Below are 19,553 nucleotides of genomic sequence, written 5' to 3'. Positions count from 1 at the left end.
TTCTCTGGATGTGGATACCATTTTGCATCATGAGACTTTTGCAGATGTCTTAGATCCTTGCATTGCTGAGAAGGGCAGTCTATCAAAGTTAGTCATCACACAGTGTTGCTGTTACTATGTACAACATTCTCCTTGTTCTGCTCACTTCACTCAGCATCAGTCCATACAAGTCTTCCCAGGTTTTTCTGAAGTCTTCCTGCTCATCATTTCTTACAGCACAATAGTATTCCATTACATTCATATACCACAACTTGTTCAGTCATTCCCCAATTGATGGGCACCCTCTCAATTTCCAATTCTTTGCCACCACAAAAAGAGCTGCTATAAATATTTTTGTACATGTGGGTCCTTTTCCCATTTGTATGATCCCTTCGGGATACAGCCCTAGAAGTGGTATTGCTGGGTCAAAGGGTATGCACATTTTTATAACCCTTTGGGCATAATTCCAAATTGCTCTCCAGAATGGTTGGATCATTTCACAACTCCACCAACAGTGCATTAGTGTTCCAATTTTCCTATATCTTTTCCAACATTTATAATTTTTCTGTTTTCTAATCAATAGTGATTTAGAGCATTTTTTCATATGACTATAGATGGTTTTAATTTCTTCATCTGAAAACGGCCTACTCATATCCTTTGAGCATTTATCAATTTACCCCCAACCTTTTGAAGAACATTGCATATTCTCTGTTAACCAGAGAGAGAAGTGGAAAAGTGTTCTTTGAATCCTTTACTTCCTTTTCTGGGAGAGAGACCAACCTGTCCTTTGTGCCTGTATAGTGCTTACTTGACTGTGGTAGAAAATAAACATTGTATATGCTATTCAAGTCTTTGCAAAATTCTTCTTGCTTTTTTTTCCCCCCATTCTGGAAGCATGATGTGACCAACTACCTCATTTAACCTAGTGTGGCAAACTGCCTCATTCTCTTTGTGACCAGTATTAAAAGACATAGATAAAAGGTATACAGAATGAGAAGACGGGGAGAGGTTGAACTCTTAATTTGGAACCTCAGTATATTGCGTTTCTTGATACTGCTAACCCTAGAAGTAATAGTTATTGCTGTGTATATGTCCCTCCTGTAGGAGCTATTTCTTCTAATGAAAAGAATACTGATATGGGTGTCAGGAGGTTTTGGTTCAAATCAGTATTCTATTGTTAAATGTGGTCTTGGGCTAGGCTGGTTTTTCTATTTTCCTGCTGTCACTAAAGTAATGTGACTTTCTTTTGTGTTTAATCATTCTCATTATTGTTATTTTTAAAGCAGGAATAATAATAGTCCCCATTTACTGTCTGCCCTTACAAGATACTTTTTGAAGGTAAAATGAGATAAATACTTGGATTGTCACTAAACGCTGCCTACTAGGGGAGATAATTTTTGATTGAGTAGTTAAATGCAGGTTTTGTAAAGGCACTTTCATTTGGGCAGAGATTAGATAGGTAGGATTTCTGGAGAGTGTGTTTTGGGCAGAAAAAATATTATGGAATGTGGAGACTAAAGGAGTTTTTGATATCTAGTCCATTTTCCTCATTTTAAAGATGAGGAAACAGTTCCAAGGAATTGAAAATTCCTTGCTCAAAGGTAAATCATTTCTGAGTGGTAGAGTTGGGATTCACATAAAGGTCTTCTGACAGGTCCAGTCCCTCAGCCTCACAATCTCAGAGTCATCCTGGACTCTTTACCATCTCACTCCTCATATCCAGTCTCTTGCAGAGGCCTGTCAATTTTACTTCTGCAACACTTCTCTGAGATTCCACTTTCTCTCCTTTGACATCACCACCCTTATGGTACAAGCCCTAATGAGTTCACACATGGACTATTGTAATACTCTGCAGATGGGTCAGATCCCTCCTCATTGCAGTCCCTTCTCCATTCAGCCGCTAAAGCGACTTCCCAGAGCGCAGGTTTGACCATGTTACCCTTCTACTCAGTAAACACCAGTAGTTCCCTGTCACCTCTAGAGTAAAACGCAGAATTCTGTGTTTGGCATTCAAAGACTCATAAGATGTAACCCTTTCCTACCTTTCCAACCTTTTTAACATTTTACCTCTCAACATGTAGTCTTCTGTCCAGTGACACTGACCTGTTGGCTGTTCCACAAACAAGATACTCCATCTTTCAGTTCTGGATGAACTCCATGCCTGTAATAACCTCCCTAACTTCCTTCAATTCCCAACCAAAAATCCCCTCTTTGACTGAAATCCTTCCCCAGTCCTTCTTAATTTTAGTGCTTTCCCTCTGTTAATTTTCCCCCCTATTTATCCTGTATGTAGCTTTCTTTGTATGTATTTATTTGCATGTTGTCTCCTTCATTAGATTGTAAGTACCTTGAGGGTACTTACTGTTTTTTGCCTCCCCATTGCTTGATGCAATTCCTAGAACATGGTAGGTACTTAGTAGGCAAAAATGAATGTCTGTTTGATATATTAATTGATCTCCTTTCCGGATGGTGGCAGTGGAAATCAGAAGGAAGGTGTGCATGAAAAAATATTTTCAATGAGGAGTTGGAAGAAATTTGTGGCTATAGATAGTATAGTGCAATGAGTGTAGTAGGATTTGGAGGCAGGAGAGATTTGGGTTCCAATCCCCATGTATTATTTATTGATTGTATGATCATGGGCAAGACCATTAATGAGTCTTTTTTTTTTTCTGCATTTGTAAAATGGGGAATAATAATATTTTTTGTATTATCTTGTAGGATTTTGTAACTATCAGATGAGATAACAAATGAAAGTCTTTTGTAAAACTAATACTGAATAATCATCAAAGAGTTTGGGAAAAGGTTAGATGTGTGAACATAATAGTTTTTAGTTTGATTGGAGTCTTTAGAGGAGAAGTGATGGTTAAAATGGGGAAGGTAGATTTGGAACAAATTGTACAATCTTTTGAATGCTGGATGTGGTGTTTGGAGTTTTAACTTGTAGTCATTTGGATACTCAGTATATTTTAAAGCTTATCATTATGACACTAGTTTGTAGGTGAGATTAACTATGGATGGAGAAATGAGACAGAGAGCCGTTTTCCCCAACATGTCTGACAGTTTTTTTTTATTAGTTTCCTTTTACCAACAAAAATCCTTACTTAAGCCCTATGATATTTTAAATTAAATTTTATTTTTTCAATTAAAAATTTATTTTCTCTCTTCCACCCTTCAAAACAAAATACTTCAACAAATATGCAGTCAATCAAAACAGATTCCTACATTGACACCCCCCCAATAGTTACAACCTATAATCCTAAAAAATGATCTTCTATTTTCTGCTTCCTGAGACAGACAAGATCCAATCAACTGAATCAACAATAATCATGATTAAGTGCTGACTGTGTTCTTAGCACTAGGAAGAAAAAGAAGTAAAACATCCTCCCTACCCTTGAAGTGCTTATTTATTATTTCTGGTATGTGTACATGTATGAGTTTATGCAGACTGAGTTCATGCAAGGTAGATAAAAAAATAAATTTATATTTGCTAAATACAAGGAAGTTGAGGAAGGGAGGATACTAGAAGTGGACTTGGTGGTTGGGAATCAGGAATGGTCTCCTCGAGGTTCTTGAGCTGAGTCTTAAAGGATGCAGAGTGGTTTTATGGGGTAGAGGTGAGTATGGCCCAGTGAAAGGCACTGAGACAGCAAGTGAAGCAATGTGAGTGAGGATTACGGAGAAGACCAATTTTGCTAGATCAAAGAGTGAAAGAGAGTAATGAGGATGGAAGACAGGCCACTAAGACTTTGGAAATTGGCATCCTTTATTGTGTAGATGGTCCAAGTTTGAGCATTGATATTCATGTATTTATTTGTAATATATATGTAATAAGGGAAAACAGCATTTTATTTTATTTTGGTGTTATAAGTATATACTTGTAGAACATTGCATGAAATTATCCTTGACAGATCATTTATGTTTCAGAGTTTCACCCAGTGGCTCAGTCAGAAATTGACAGTAGTCATTGACCAAATTAGGGTATAACTGTCTTTGTCCCCTTAGGGTCACTACTGTAGTTTTGGACCTCATCTTCAGTCTCCTGAACTACGTACTCAATTCTTAATTAGATTTTCTGCCTTAAGTCCCTAGCATATGTACTATCATGTCACTTTTCTACTCAGTAAACTCCAGTGACTCTTTGAAACCACACTCTTTATTACCTCTAAAATCAAGGTCTTTGCATCCTGGTCCCAGTCTGCTTTTTCAGTATTACTGTATATTACTTGCCTTTGCAAACTCTAGGATTTAGCCAAACTTGCCTTCTTACTCTTCCTTACAAATGACAGCCATCTCCCTTTCTGACGCTGTCTCCTGTCTATGTGCCTTTGCCACCACCTCTTAGAATCCCTAATTGTTTCAAAACCTAGCTCAAGTGTTGCCCCTATGTGAGGTCTTTTCTAATTTCTCTCTCTCTGCTCCTCCACCCCATTACATTTTATTTATTTTGTATACTTTGTGCATCCTTTTCTAAATACACAGGTGATTTCACCCACAGAATGTAAGATCCTTGAGGGCTGGAAGGGTTTCATATTTTTCTGTATCCCCCATTACCTAGCGCAGTGCCTGGCGCATAATAGGCACTAAATGCTTATTGATTTGTCGGTCTCATAGTCTTGATCTAATAACGTTTTAATTCTTCTTTAATTAATTTCACTAAGCCGACGGAAAAGATTGTTTTAAGGTAGTTTGTGGGTGAGAGGTGGCAATTTATAAGTGGCTTTGAAGGCTGGTATTTGCATTTAGGATTTTCTTTCTTTGCAGGTGTCAGGTTTGGGGCTTTGGACTAGGGTTGTCAGAGTCACACAGTTGCATTTGCCACAGGTCACAGCTCTAGCATTTTTTATCTAAAGGAGAGAGAGAGAGAGTATCTGTGTGTGTGTGAAGAGGAGTGGAACCCCAACTTTGTGTGTTCAGGCAGAGGAAGAAGGAGAAAAGGAAAAGGATAGTGGTGGTAACTAGGCAGACTTCCAAAGGCGCCTGATGGTGCACTGTACTCTCACCTGCTTAGAAAATGGCAAGGCTGCCCTAGCTGTACATTGAAAATTTTAGGGGGGATTAAGGTGAGAAAGAAACCAAGAAAATTGAGCACCTATGCTCTACAAGGCAAGAAGCATAGTATAAGAGAAAGAGCCCTGAACTGTGAGGTACACCTGGTTAGGCGTCCCAATTCTGCCACTTACTGTCTCTGTTACCTTTGGCTGGTCACTTCACTAGAACTCAGTTGCCTTCTGTGTAAAATGAAGGCATTAGATTAATCTTGAGCTCCTTCCTCATTCTTAAGCCTGTGATCCTATGAACTGAAACTGTTACTAGTAGCAGTGGTTGCTTTTACAAAGCAGACCCTCTCCCCACCTCACCTTCTCCCCTCCCCCCCCCAAAAAGGATATATGTTCTGTGGGGGAAAATGCACAAATAAATTTACTTTATTCATTAGGTGCTTTGAAAATTAATCTAATATTGAATCTCAGGAAGGTGCTGAATTGAATAGCTGAAATTTAGCCCACTGGTTACATAGGGAGTATCCCTCCCTTATTACCAGTTATTAAAAATATTTTGAAATATATTTTTGATTGATACACAATAAAAAATGTCAGGATCCTTCAGTTCCTCTGCTGTTAGGATTAAGAATGAAGAATTATTTAGGCATGCCATCAAAGAAAAGCTCTAATATTCCCTAGATTAAAAAATTCAGTAGTTTTTCATTTGTCTCTTCCCTCTGATTAGAGTATTTTTCCCGTCTGTCTCTACTTTGCCTCCCTTCAACATTTTAATTCAAATGTTAGTCAGTTTAAGTGTCTTACAGCTGGTGGGCCACTTCCCACCAAAGGATGGGGAAAATGTAGAGGAAAACATCCTCTACATTTTTTGAGGGCCATCTGAAATCCTTTGGCGGGCCACAGATTGTGCAGGTGTGGTCTGCTGTGTGTCAGGCACTGTGCTAAGCACTTCAGATACAAATGAAGAAAAGAAACAGTCCCTGCCCTCAAAGAGATTAGGATGTAATGGAGGCAAGACAAGACAAAAGGGAGCTGAAAAGCATGGGGGTGGGGTGGGAGGGAAGATATCTAGAGCAGCCAGCCACATGCTGGAAAAGTCAGATAAGTCCTAAAGTCTTTCAGCCAAGGGAAATGAGGAGAAATACTACCCACATCATGAAGCTTTCCCAGGTTGCCATAGCTGCATATGAGCTGTACCTCATTTGACCTTGTTAGCATAGTGGAGAGAGCAAAGCACTTGGAGTCAGAAGATGTGAGATCTTTATTGTTAACTCAGCTACTTATTACTGTGCGACCTTGGGAGGCGTCAGTCTAGGGGAAAGAAGCTGCTTTGGAATCTTGGTTCCCCTACCTGTGTAACCTTTGCTAAGTCCCTTAAACTGTCAGTCTCAGGTTTCCTTACCAGTAGGATATGTATCTGTCCCTACAGCACACTTACTGAATAAAAGGAAAGAAGAATTGTGGGTTAGATGATTTCTCAGGTTCTTATTAACTATAAAGCCATGATCCTAAGTCAACCCTTCTTTTAAATATCAATTTCTTCTGTAAAGTGAGAATAATAATGTATGTACTGCCTATTTTACAGAGTTGTTAGAATCAAATGGGAAATTTGAAACAGTAAAGGGTTATGCAAATATGTTATGTAAGCACATTTACATATTAAGTATAATATGTAAGTATATACATATAATCTGTTATTAGTTCTAATACAACTAATTATGGCACAGTGACATGATTTTAATTCCTCCTCAGGTATATATTGTGTGATTATGAGCAAATCACTGAACCTCTCAGAACCGCATCTTCTTTATACAATGGAAGTTGACCCCATGTGTTGCCCATATACTGTAAATACTTTGTATGTACATACCCATTTTCATGTTACATAACCTCAGCTGAGCCCTCACTAGTGCTAGGCAATCTTACTATACCTCCCTTATCAACTCATTATCCTACTCTCCACCAAAGCTTTTCCAAACTTTTTCATGTCTCCTTAAATCTCCCATGGCTTTACCTTCTATTGCTCTCTCAGCTGAAAACCTTGCCTCATATTTTACAGAAAAAAATTGAGGCCATTTGGTGTAAGCTCCCTCTTCTCCCCTCTTCCTCATTTCCTATCACTCAGATACCTTTTGCTGCCTTCTCCTTCTTTCCCCCTCTCTCACATGATGAGGTAGGCTTTCTCTTTACCAGGGCTAACCCCTGTACTTGTTCAGGTGATCCCATTCCATCCTATCTCATACAAAGATGTCCCGATTGTCCCCTTTAATATCCCCATTCTTTCACTTATTTTCAGTCTCTTCTTGTCTACTGTCTTATTTCTTCTACCTACAAACATACCTGTGTCTCCCTTGTACCCAAAAAAAAAACCCTTCACTTGTTCCCTGATGTCATCTTACATCTCTTCTGCCTTTAGTAGTTAAATTCTTTGAAAAGACTGTCTACAATAGGTGCCTTCACTTTCTCTCCTCTTACTCTCATCTTAAACCCTTATAGACTAGCTTCTGATCTTAACATAACACAGAAACTGCTCTCTGCAAAACCCAATCCAGTGGCCTTTTCCCAATCCTCATTTTCCTTGACCTCTCTGCAGCCTTTGACTCTGTTGATCACTCTCTCCTCCATGCTACCTCCTCTTCTCTAGGTTTTCAGGACGCCACTCTCTCCTGGTTTTCCTTCTACCTATTCTTTTTCCTTTTTGTCTCTTTTGTGGGATCCTCATCTAGATTTTACCTTCTAACCATAGGATACCTTCAGGATTCTGTCCTGGGTCTTCTTTTCTCTCTCTATACTACTTCATTTGTTGATCTCATCAGCTCCCATGGATTTAATTACTATCTATCTGCTGATGATTCTCAGATCTACCAATCCCAGTCTCACATCTCCAACTGCCCTTCAGACATCTCAAACTGGATGTCCAGTAGACATCTTAAACTTAGTATGTCCAAAACAAAACTCATTATCTTCCCCCTTAAACATTCTCCACCTGCTACCTTCGCTGTTACTGTAGAGAACACCACAATCCTTCCAGTCCCTCAGGCTCACAGCCTAAGAGATATCCTGGACTCCTCATTATCTCTCTCACTATCTCCTCACTTCCCATATCCAAACCCTCTCCAAAGTCAGTTGATTTCACCTTTGCAGCATCTCTCCACTGTGCCTCCTTCTCTCCTCTGATACTGTCACCACTCTGGTACAGACCCTCATCACTTCAAACCTGAATTTTTGCAGTAGCCTGGTGGGTCTACTTGTCTCAAGTTTCTTCCCACTACACTCTATCCTACATTCAGCCACTGAAGCACAGGTTTGATCATGTCATGTCATGTCACCTTTACTTAGTAAACTCCAGTTGCTACCTGTTGCCCGGGATACAAAATTCTGTTTTCAAAAGCACTTCATTAACCTAGACCCCTCCTGCCTTTCCAGTTTTTATAGACCTTACTCCCCAACATATTCTCTTCTATCCGGTGCCAGTGGCCTGTTGACTGTTTCACTAATAAGACATTGCATCACTTGTCTGTGGGCATTTTCTCTTTCTGTCCCCCATGCCTGTAATGCTCTTCCTCCTCTGCTCCAACTACTGAGCTTCCTAGCTTCCTTTAAGTCATAACTAAAATCCTCATCTTCTGTGGGAAGCCTTCCCTAACCCTTCTTAAATCCAGTGCCTTCCTTTGTAATTGTTATGTATTTTTCCTGTGTATAACTTGTTTTGCATTTAGTTGTTTGCATGTTGTCTCCTTCTTTAGATTGTAAGTGCCTTGAGGGCAGGGACTGTCTTTTGCCTCAGTGTGTCCCTAGTGTCTGCCATAGTGCCTGGCATATAGTGTTTAATAAATGTTGATTGATTGGTTGATTTTATAGTTGAGGAAACGCAGACACAGAGGTTAGGAGATTAAATTCAAGTTTATAAGATTAATAAATGGCATTTAGGTGGTGCAGTGAATATAGCTCTGGGGCTAGAGTCAGGAATATTTGAATTCAGATCTGACTTTAGACACTAGCTGTAAGCCTGCGCATTAAACTTTCTATGCTGCCTCAGTTACTTTATCTATAAAAAGAGGATAATAATAACCTCTATCCCCGTGGGGTCGTTGGGAAGCTAAGATGAGGTAATATTTCAAAAAATTCTTTGCAAATCTTAAAACACTATGTGTATGCAAAACTGCTGTGTATTATTTTGTTAATTAGTTAGCTAATCAAGTGGCAGAACAAATTAGTTCAATTAAGTGGTAGAACAAAGAGAGAGAAGAACCAGGTAGAACCTGGTTCTTTTTACTCCACATCCAGCAACTCTTTCTACTATGCCAGGTTTCTACTATTGTTTTGGTTGGTTAAAGGTTCTTTAAAGGTAAATTTTTATTGATATCTTTTTATTTTTATATCTCCTGAATTTCCTTATACTTTGACCTCCTTTTCCCAAAGATGCATTCCTTTAAAAAAAGATACTCAGTTTTATTTTCAGTTCTGAATATTCTCCCTCTTCTACGACTGTTGAGAAGGCAAGAAAACAAAACCTATTACAAATATGTGTAGTGTTACAACATTTCTACATCAGCCCTGTTTAAAAAGAAAACACAGACACAGACACACACACACACGGAAATATTCTTCAATTTTTACTGACTCCATCAGCTCTTTACCTCAAGGTTAGTCACGGTTCATCAGGAGTTCTTTGGGATTGTGGTTGGTCATTGTATTGATCATAGTTACAAAGACTTTCAAAGTTGTCATTTAGGTTAAAGAGAAATTAAGTAATTTGACTAGAGTCACATAGCTAGTCAGTGTCTGAGGCCAGTTTTGAACTCAGGTCTTCCACTCCAGGCCCAGCACTATATCCACTGAGCTACAATACAACAAACACTAAGTGTCTGCTGTGTGCAGAACACTGCTAGGTTTTGGCAGAATTATAAAACTTGGGTAAGACATGCCCTGCCCAGACCTTAGAGTCCAATTTGAAGACAAGGTACCAACACAGTCATCTCTAATACAGATTAATGACATAATACACAGTCATTGAAAATAAATTGGTACCAAATATTAAACTACCAAATGTCCAAAAATGAGTATAGCAGCACATTTTGTGGTAACAGAAAATTGGAAACTAAGGGGATGCCCTTAATTGGAAAATGACTGAAGAAATTTTAGTATATAAATGTGGTGGAATACTATTGTGCTGTAAGAAATGAAGGGGATGGTTCCAGAAAGACCTAGGAAGACTTATTTGAGCTGATGCAAAGTGAAATGATCAGAACCAGGAGTACAATTTACATAGTAACAACAATATTGTAATGATAATTAATTGTGAAAGACTTGGTTACTGATCAGCATGAGATCTTAACACAATTCTAAAGGATTCATGATGAAAAATGGTCTCTTCCTTCCTCCCTTCCTTCCTGACCATGGATAATGTGGAAATATTTTTGTATGACTTCATATTTGTAACCGATTTTGTATTTCTTGATGTCTTAATGGATGTAGAGAAAACAAGAGAATCTGAAACTAAAAATAAAAGAAAATTTAAAAAAATAAAGTGGTATGTGAGATTGGGGGGCTGAAGAGAAAAGCTTTCAAATAAAGGATCAAAGAAAGCTTTCTGGAGGAGGAATTATTTGAATTTTAAATACTGAGTAGGAATTCCAGGCATAGAGGATACTCTGAACTAAAGACAGTATGAGAACAGAGAATATATGCAGAGTTTTTCGGTTTGGCTGGAGCGCACAGCATATGAAGGAGAGAAGAGACTAAAAAGGAGGTGGGGTTGATACCTGGTTGAGGAGGGCTTTGAATGCCATGCAGAATAATTTGAACTTTATTTGAGAGGCAGTAGGGAGTCAATTTTATTTGGGAGGCAGTAGGAATTCATCAAAGAATTTTGAGCAGAGAAGTGATAGGAACAGATTTACACCTAAGAAATATGATTATGACAGTGATATGAAGGATAGATTGGAAGAGGAAAGTAGCCAGCACCTCATCCTGACCGGAAGCTACTGCAGTTTTCAAGGGGGAGTGAGAAGGTGAGAATGAGGGTGTGCACTAGGGTTGTAGTGGTGAGCACAGAAGTCAGAAAAAAATGCAGATATAGAATTGGCAGAACTAGATATTTGATTGATTAAGAGAGTTGAGGGAGTGAGAAGAGCCGAAGATGCTTCTAAAGAAGGAAGACTGAGTAAATGATGAAGTAATGAAACCCTTCGAAATGAGGGACAGGTTTAGGGGAGAAGAATGAGGAGCTCAGTTTTGTCCACGTTGAGTTTAAAATGCCAAAGGGAAAGTAACACCTTTAGGTATTCTGAAAACAATTTGAGACATAGGTCTGGAGTTCAGCATAAAGGTGTTGACTAGAAGAGGGAGACTGAAAAAAAACCATTAGATTTGATGATTAGGAAGTTATTGCCAACCTTGTGAGAGATTTCAGTAGCCTCATTGAAAGTATTTAGGGAAAATAAGTAATAAAACCATGAAAATATAGACAAATTTTTTAAAAGTATACACTTAGCAGTCATCAATATATGCAAACATTTCAATATATAAAATGCAAAAAAGATTAAAAGGAATTGTTAACTACATTAAATTTACCAAGGTAGTAAAAAAAATTGCATTTAAAAAATTGAGTTTTCTTTATTATGAATTTGAGACATAACAAACATGAATTTCCATATATTACGTTTAAGAAGCTTGTGTCAACTTGTAATGTTCTGAACATCCTTCTGAGCAATTTAAGTGCTCAGTAAACATTTGTTTAGTCTAATTCAGTTATACTTATTATATACCGTTTACACCCAAAGTTTTGTTTCAGTGCCTTTTTGTGTTTATTTATATTTTTGTTATTGGTAACACGTACTGGCTATGTGACTCTGGGAAAATCATTTAATCTATCCATGTTCCAGGCAACTCTCTAAGACTTAAGTTGTGAGGGCATTTGCTCACCAGGGAGTTAAATAGGCGTATAAAATAACAGATCTGGACAGGGGAAACAATAACAACAAAAGATGTTTCTGCTACCAGATCAGAACAATAAGAAATAAAGTGTTATGAGTAGGAAAAAGTCATATCTTTGGGAGCCTCTTGACCCTAAAAATGAATTTTTTTTTTGTCGACAGAAACTCTGCTTCAACCCTTATACCTTGTATGTAACTGTTTACTTTACTTCCAGACACTTTAGGACTTGTTTTCTTGAGCGTGCTTCCTCTATTACCCTCAGATTGTGTGTGTCTATGAATACACAAAATAACCAAATTTGTGTTGGAAGCATAGGCCATTTCAGTGTACTTTTATGTTTTTACTTTTCAAATCTTTTATTTCCAAGTTTGGCGTTTTATTAATCAGTGGTTCCTTTTATTTTTTTAATTTAATTTTAAGTTTAGGGAATAGAACACACATTTCCATAAAATAATAAAAAAAAGAAAGCAAAGTTATGTTTCTTAGAATAACATCACTCATTTCTATTAGCAATTGTGAAAATAGTCTGGAACAATTTTTGATTTGGTAGAATTTTTTGCAAGTATATATAGGATAAAATTGATGCAAAGAGCTAGAAGTGATGAAATTGATTAACACCTTTCTCTTTGGGAAACCTAAGCAAATGCAAGTTTTTCTTTTGTAATGAAAAGTGTTTCTTGTATTCTTATTTTGTTCTGCATTTTATGTCAGCCTGTGAAAATAATGCTCTGTTAATGGGTAAGTTCTATTTCAAGTTGCTTAGGACACCCTATTGAAGAATTAGAGTGCGTGGACTTTTTGCCATTGCACAAGCCTGACTAGGTCTAACTTCAACCAGTTTTTAAAAATTAATTTTCGTCAACTAAAATGTATGTACATATACATATACATATATATACACATAAATACACACAGACATAAACACACACACATACGCATACATACTGAATAGATATAGATAAATTCCTAATAAGAAAGTCAGTCTTGTATGGTAGATAGAGAACAGTTGTCTTTGAATCCAAGAGATCTGGGTTCAAGTTAAGTAGCTTGACAACATACTGGCTGTATGACCCTGGGTAAGATGCTTGGTATTTCAGTGCCACAGGCAACTTTTGTAAGACAAGTTGCAGATCTGTTGGAGTTGTTGATCTGTGGAGTTTCCTCATCAGGAGTTGTCTACATCAACGAAATCCTAAGTCCAGACCACCCCCAACTCATCTCCCTTCCAATCATGTTAAAACAGATCAAAATTAATTCATTTTTCTGGTCCTCTATCTTCCTACCTAGTCATTACTTTAATATTTCAGATAAGACTTTTGCATTGTTTCCTTATTGTTCACTTATTTTACTGATCAATTAGAATTATAGTGTCTTAGAATTGGAAGAGACCTCAAGTGGTCATCTTGTCCAGGCTCTTCCAGAAGACTACATTTCATCTATAACATTACCAACACTAAGCAATCCTCCATACTTCAGTTGAAGATTTAGAAACAGGGAACCCATTACCTCATGAAACAACTCATTACACTTTTATATAGATTTAAGTGTTAGGAAGTCTTACCTTATATTAAATTAAATTCTATCTGCCTGTAATTTTTATCAGTTGCTCTTAGTTATGCCCTCTGGGTCCAAGCAGGGGGGAAAAAATCCTTTTTTTGGTCCCCCTTGAAGATCCTTCAAGTATTTGAAATCATCATGTCCTACCCTTCAAGCTTTCTCTTCAGGCTAAACATCACCAATTCTTTCAGTTTTTCTGTGGCAGGGTTTGAATCCCCTGACCAATCAATCCATCAACTAACATTTTATTAAGCACTTATGGGTGCTTGTTACTGTGCTAGGAACTGAGCTTAAAAAGTAAAAAGCAAAATAATCTCTGCCTTCAGGGAGCTTTCGTTCTAATGGGGGAAACAACATATTCATGTAAAAAAATATGTATGTAACGTGTACAAAATGCGATTTTACTAACGCAGCAAGGGGAGTCAGGAAAAGCTTCATCTACAGCAGGAGTTTAACCTGAGATTTCATAGAGCCCAAGTATCCAATTAACTTGAATAAGAAAAAAATTACATCTTTATTTTCAGTAGCCTGCATCTGAAACTTAGCATTGCTTTCACTTATGAATGTAGGCAACAAGCCATAATTCTGAGAAGAGTCCCATTGTCTCTACCAGACTTCCAAAGGGATCCATGACCCAAAATAGTTTTAAGAACCCTTGATTTAGAAGGTGGAACTTAAGCTTGTCAAGATCTTTCCTAAAATGTAGATCCCAGAACTGAACACAATAACTGAAATGTCATCATATCATAGATCAAAAGCTGGATGGATGTCAGAGGCCTAGATATAGTCCAGCTCCCTCATTTTACAGGTGAGGGAACTGAGCCCCACTGAATGGGCACGCAACATGGTCACGTAACTCATGAGTATCTGAGTCTTCTCTGATATCAAATTCAAATTTCTGACTACTGTGCTGCGTTTCCTCAAATGATGAGTGACAGTTGATGTTAATGAGGACCCTGAAGCAGTGCAAAGGTCCAAAATGCATTATAATTTTCCACACATTAAATTGTATTTATTACAGCAATTGAAATAACCAATATATCTCCCTAGTCATTCTGAATAAAAGACAGCTCACTTTTTTAAATATTTAAAATATTTTTTAAAATATTGCATAGCCTTAACTGGAGTTTCCACTAGATTATAAAAAAGTAATCATTTACTTTTGTATCTGTTGAGCATGTAAAGTATGCTAGGTAAAAATTGTTAACTTGTGTTTTCATTCTTCACATTTAAAGATGATGTTACTGAGAATGATGACAATTTGTAAAGGAGATTTTTGTGGAAAAGAATTAATTGGATCTTAATAGCTTACCATGTGGCATATAAAAAATAACCTTTTGTTTACCGTAAAAACAGCTTACATACTCAACAGTATTTTGTTTTGTTTTTCTCATGAAAATTGGAAGTTTAAATTGAGAAAATTAAAAATGAGACCAAAATGTCCCTATGCTTGCTTTTAAAACATAACAACGAGATCTACACGGTTTCTGAATTTTTCTAGGATCTGTTGTCACTGTGTTTTTCTCTGAAGTATCTTCCCCCCCTTTAGTCTTTTCTTACCTGTTTTCCCACAGAGAATCTGCATATTTTTAGTAACACAATCAGAAATTGAGATTTTAAAACTTGAAATCATTATTTCACATTTTGTTTTGAGCCAGTCCTCCTTCAGAAGTTTATTATTAACGACTCAGAAATTCTGAGTCGTTAATAATTGTAAAACCTTGGTTAATGTTAATGCTGTGCCTCAGCTTCGTTATTTATGAAGGGAGGTTTAATACCAGTATTATTAAAAATTGTTTTTCTAAACTTAAATTTAATGTGCAAATATAAAGGAGTATTGCCTGGGTGTCACAACAGAACAGTGGCTTATGTGAGGGGCAGAAAAGTAGGTGAGATTGGTCTGGGTCAGTTTCTGCTGGTTTGTGTGTGGTTAGAAGGGAGATTCATCAGAAGTTTGATCTGAGTTGGAAAAGTCTTAATAAAGCTGGCTGGTGTAGGTTGGAACAGGGTTAATGGAAGGAAGCAGCACAAAAACAAATAGATATAGAAAATAAGCTGTGAAATTGTATATAAAACCTCTGACTTTTAAAAAGGTGGAGCCCAAATGAAGTCACAAACGTGAACATGCTTTTGCTCTATGTCCCCTCTTCAGAATGTCCTGACATTTGTCTCCTCACTCCATCCAAAACCACATCAATTGTTATCTTCCTTGTACTTCGGTATTTGAAGGACCTATGATTCCACTGTCATTCATACCTTCTCCTCCTCCTCTTCTTCCTTCTCCTTTTCCTCTTCAGATGTAAGTCATGATCCTCCTCCATTTTTGTAAATGAGCCTCCATGAACTTTAATCACTGGTCCTATTTCTGCCCCTTAGAAAAACAGAAAATAAATATAATCTATTTTGCACCTTCATATATTTGAAGCAGTTTTTATGTTCCCCTTAACTCTTCAGATTTCCAGGACAAATATTCCCAGTTTCTTCAGCCATTCTTTATAATCCTGAAGATAGTACTTAATCCAGAGGTCACTGAGGAAAACCTCCTGCAGAGGCCTTTGATATGAGTCTTGAAAGAAACCAGGAGACTAAAAGACAGAGGTGAGGAGGAAAAAACGTTCCAGGCAGGGGGGCACAGCCAGCGAAAAGACATAGAGACTAAAGATTGAGTTTTGTAAAGTGTGAGGAACATCAAATAGGCCAGTGCAGCTACATGACAGAATTCATGGAGGGGATTAAAATTTAAGAAAGCTGGGAATATACAAAGGGGTTGGGTTATGAAGGTCTTGAAATAGCAAACAAAGAAGGAATTTATGTTTAATTTTGGAAGTAATAGGGGGCTATAGGGCTTTACTGAATGAGGAGGAGTGATGTCAGACCTTCACTTGAGAAAGTCACTTTGGCGGCTATATGGATGGCTTGGAGTGGTGAGAAATGAGTTAGACCAGTTAGAATGCTGTTGCAGTAATAGTCTAGGCTAGAGATAATGAGGGCCTGAACTAAAGCGGTAGCTGTATGAATATAGAGAAAGTGAGAATTGGTGTAAAAATGGGGGGGAGTGGAGTGAGTCCAGGTGGGGAATGACTTTCTGTATAACCCTAGCACCTATATCTGAGGGTAGCAGGAAAGCGGAAGGGATTTCTCCTCCCCTCTGTCTCCACCCATTGGCCGTGGTGCTTTGCGTAGAGGTATATGATATGAAGCAGGGAACAGAGATGTACTCTCCAGACAGATGTGGGCACAGGGAAGCAGAAAAGACTACAGGTAGGGAGCATTTTCAAGGGCCAGGATCTATTGTGGAAATAGCCCTCAGGAATGGGAGCTAACATGTAAGGAGAAAACAGAAACAGGGAACCCAGCTGAGTGACCTATCCAGCAGATTTGCTCAGAACTTAACAAGAAGAGAAAGGACTTCTAGGCCTTGAGATTCCAGACATAAAAATTGTCTTGGAAATACATGTTTCTCATATGTGTGCCTCTGTTATGTACAAACAGAGCTAAAATCTTGTAAAATAGTGTATGAACTTTGTTTTTATTAGAGGTAGTTTTCTGGGCATGAAAGGTTATGTTTAAAAGTGAAGGTGATATAAGGTTAAGTTATTAATAATAAGTGTCTGATAATATAACACAAACTTTTTTAATTACATTTAAAAAATAGAGTTTGTGTTACATTATCAGGTACTTTCTAAAAATACCAGTTGGAAAAAGCAAAAGAGAGAATTCTAAGAATTGTGCTAAATATACACGCTTGACTTGAAAGAGATGATGAGAAAAGCTGCATTATACATGAGGCATTGTTACTTTGCTGCATGCTATCACAGAAAAGTTACTCATTCTTATTCACATAATACTTAGGAATAACACTGTGTTCTTTCTGAATCAGAGCAGCCCAACAGTGTTTTTGGTGTATTGATTTCAATTTAGCTTATCTAACCTGAACACATACATGAAAAGACCAATGATTTTTAATCTCACCTAAGTGTTCCTCCTCCCTGATTGAGAATGCTGAATTTTCATCATTTGACTATATTTTTTCCCTCTTCCTAATTTGTTTCTTCTCCCGGTTGCTTGGTGAGGGGAGAGAAGATAGGGGAAATTTACCCCAGAGTAGGAAATTTGAAGGACCATTGACGACATTCATCCTTTTTAAAGGAAGAAGGCTAGGGCATAATTGTGACAGGGCAAAGTTGTGGGGACTATAGAGAGTTCCCACTGGGGAAACAGGTAAAATCCTTATACTCCACCACCAGAAATTTAGGCTACCGTTGGTCTTAGCTCTTTCTCTCCAACAAGGTCTGAATAAGTCTGAACCTTGCATCTCTTTGATAGCCTTAACCATGGGGTTTGGAGGTCATCACAAGAATCCAGGGGACCCAGGGCAAGATCAAACAGGATAAATTAGCCCCACTTAGAAGAGCAGCAGGGGGCAAAGCCTACTAGCCCTGGCACAAAGCCCCATTTCAAGAACTAAAGCTGGAGAGATGAGTACATCAAAGAAAACATCAAATACTATGGGCAGCCGGGTGATGCAGTTGCATTGTTGAACTTGGCGTCCAGAAATCCTGAATTCAAATTTGGCCTCAGGTACTTACTAGCTGTGTGATCCTGGGCATTTTTCATTATGATTTCTGGTAATAGAATGTCCATGCTTTTATTTTTAAAAAAATCATAGTTTCAAGGGAGTCTAGTGATTTTTAAAGTAGCTCTCCTTGACCTCTTTGTCAGGCCAGTTGCTTTTCATATTATATACCTTACATCTTATTCCATTAAATTTATTTTTGTTTTTGTTGTACTATTTCTTGTCTCATGGAGTCATTGATTTGTTTGGTTATTCTAGTTTTCAGGGAGTCTCTTACTTCTGTAAGACTTATTATTTCTCTTCTAAGCTGTTTTTTGCCCTTCCAATTCTTTACTCATTTTTTTTATCTTTTGCCTCATTTTTCCTAGGTATTCATGTAGTCCTTATGGAAAGTATTTTTCCTTTGAATCTCTGCTTGCAATTAAGGAATTATTCTTGGGGCAGCTAGGTTGTACAGTGTATAGTGCACCAGCTCTGGAGTCAGGAGGACCTGAGTCCAAATCTGGCCTCAGACACTTGACACTAGCTGTGTGACCCTGGGCAAGTCACTTAACCCCATTGCCAACACCTATCCCCCCCCCCCCAAAAGTTACTCTTGCTTTCTAAGTTAGATGGGTATCCCCTCAATCTCCATTCCTTTGCCAACACAAAAAGAGTGCTATAAATGGTTTTTGTACGTATAGGTCCTTTTCCATTTCCTTTTTTTAAATTTTGTTTTTGTTTGTTTCTCTTTGGGATACAGACCTAGTAGTGGTATTGCTGGGTGAAAGGGTATGCATGGTTTTATAACCCTTTGGGCATAGTTCCAAATTGCTCTCCAGAATAGTTGAATCAGTTCACAACTCTACCAGCAGTGCATTCATGTCCCAATTTTTTCACATCCTCTTCAATGTTTGTCATTTTCCTTTTCTTTCATATTAGCCAATCTGATAGGTGTGACATAGTGCACCTCAGATTTGTTTTAATTTGCATTTCTGCAATCAATAGTGATTTAGAGCATTTTATTCGTATGACAATAGATAGTTTTGATTTCTTCTGAAAACTGTCTGTTCATATTCTTTGACCATTTATCAGTTGGGGAATTACTTGTACCTTTATAAATTTGCTAAGTTCTCTATATATTTGAGAAATTAGGCCTTTATCAGAGAAACTTGCTGTAAATTCCCCCCACACACACATACACACACCCTAAGTTTGATGCTTTTCTTATAATCTAAACTGCATTGGTTTTGTTTGTGCAAAATCTTTTAAATTTCATGTAATCAAAATTATCCATTTTATATCCTGCAATGCTCATTATCTCTTGTTTCATCATGAGTTCTTCTCTTATCCATATATTGCACAATAAACTATTCCATGCTCTCCTAGTTTGCTTATGGTACCATCTTTTATGTGTAAATCATGTACCCATTGTAAATTTATCTTGTTGTATCGTGTGAGATGTTGGTCTATATATGATTTCTGCCAAACTGCTTTCCAGTTTTCCCAGCAATTTTTGTCAGATA

General features: G+C 37.6%; 1 protein-coding gene across 1 annotated transcript in view; it reads left to right on the top strand.

Annotated features, from left to right (window-relative positions):
* GSK3B (glycogen synthase kinase 3 beta) overlaps positions 1-19,553 on the top strand; it is a 162,186-nt gene that overhangs the window by 12,039 nt on the left and 130,594 nt on the right. The gene's annotated exons all lie outside the window — the stretch shown is intronic.

The sequence above is a fragment of the Vombatus ursinus genome, unplaced genomic scaffold (genome assembly GCF_900497805.2).
Source record: "Vombatus ursinus unplaced genomic scaffold, bare-nosed wombat genome assembly UNPS02001419.1, whole genome shotgun sequence".
NCBI lineage: Eukaryota > Metazoa > Chordata > Mammalia > Diprotodontia > Vombatidae > Vombatus > Vombatus ursinus.
Note: the sequence above shows the minus strand (reverse complement) of the source record. Positions and strands in the feature narration are given on the sequence as shown.